Source organism: Protopterus annectens, chromosome 4.part0, assembly GCF_019279795.1.
Source record: "Protopterus annectens isolate FY-2018-M chromosome 4.part0, PAN1.0, whole genome shotgun sequence".
NCBI lineage: Eukaryota > Metazoa > Chordata > Ceratodontiformes > Protopteridae > Protopterus > Protopterus annectens.
This window is the reverse complement of record NC_056733.1, coordinates 1312017920-1312019626: the sequence shown is the minus strand read 5'-3', so window position 1 is coordinate 1312019626 and position 1707 is coordinate 1312017920.

Below are 1707 nucleotides of genomic sequence, written 5' to 3'. Positions count from 1 at the left end.
ACAGCTGATGAGCAAGATGTAGACACGAGATGAAATGGACCAAGATTCCAGGACCTGGGGCCATATCCTGTGCGAGTTTGAAAGCCCTTGGTGGAGGGCAAAGGGGAGAACCTGCATCACAGTAGTATGGATGAGTGTCTGGGTGAGGCCTCGCAGCCCAGCAGAGTTCCATGAGGTTGGCAAGGATTGGAGGGAAGCTCCCCTGAGAGGCTCCGAGGTCATGGGGACACAGCATGGTTTGGCAGCCTGCAGGGGATATGCTGGAGACGGGGACTGTGGTGCCCTAGACCGGAAAGGAGAGGGGTCTCAGAATTCCCAATGAGAACATGCCTGCCCCTCGGTGGCCGGGAGGAGTTATGCAAGGCTGGCCTGGATTGGAGGGAGGTCCCCCCTGAGAGGCTCTGAGGGCATGGGCACATGGTCCAGCCAGGCAGCCTCCAGGAGATCTGGAGAAGGCGAGGACTGTGGTGCCCTGGACCGGAAAAGATGTGGGCTCGGAAGTTCTGATGAGAGTGGGCCTGCCCCTCAGTGACAAGGGGGAGTTCTGTGAAGGTGGCGTGGATCGGATGGGGGTCCCCCTGAGAAGCTCCAAGGGCATGGGGACATGACACGATTTGGCAGCCTGCAGGGGATATGCGGGAGATGGGGACTGTGGTGCCCTGGACCGGAAAGGATGCGGGCTCAGAAGTCCCGATGAGAGTGGGCCTGCCCCTCAGTGGCCGGGGAGAGTTCCACGAGGGCGGCCTGGATCGGATGGAGGTCCCCTTGAGAGGCTCAGAGGACACAGGGACAAGGCCCAGCCAGGCAGCCTCCAGGAGATCTGGGGAAGACAGCGACTGTGGTGCCCTGTAGCAGAAAGGAGCATGGGCTCAGAAGTCCCAATGAGGGCAGGCCTGCCCCTTGGTGGCCTGGAGGAGTTCTACAAGGGTGGCCTGGATTGGAGGGAGGTCCCTCTGAGAGGGTCCAAGGGCACAGGGATATGGCACGTTTTGGCAGCCTGCTGGGGATATGCAGGAGATGGGACTGTGGTGCCCTGGACAGGAAAGGAGGGGGATCTCGTAAGTCCTGATGAGAGCGTGCCTGCCCCTTGGCAGCCGGTGGGAGTTCCACGAGGGTGGCCTGGATCAGAGGGAGGTCTCCCTGTGAGGCTATGAGGGCATGAGGACACGGCACGATTTATCAACCTGCAGGGGATATGCGGGAGATGGGGACTGTGGTGCCCTGGACTGGAAAAAAGGGGGCTCAGAAGTCCCGATGAGAGCGTATCTGCCCTGCGGTGGCTGAGGGAGTTCCTCAAGGGCAGTCTGGATCACAGGGAGGTCCCTCTGCAAGGCTCTAAGGGCACAAAGACACGGCACAATTTGGCAGCCTGCAGGGGATATGCAGGAGATGTGGACTGTGGTGCCCTGGACCAGAAAGGAGCGGAGCTCAGAAGTCCCAATGAGAGTGTGCCTGCCCCTCGGTGGCTGGGGGGAGTTCCACGAGGGCGGGCTGGATCGGAGGGAGGTCCCCCTGAGAGGGTCAGAGGGCACGGGCACACGGCATGATTTGGCAACCTGCAGGGGATATGTGGGAGACAGGGACTGTGGTGCTCTGGACCGGAATGGAGGGGAGCTCAGAAGTCCCGATGTGAGGGTGCCTGCCCCTCAGCAGCCAGGGGGAGTTCCGCGAGGGCAGCCTGGATTGGAGGGAGGTCCCCCTGAGAGG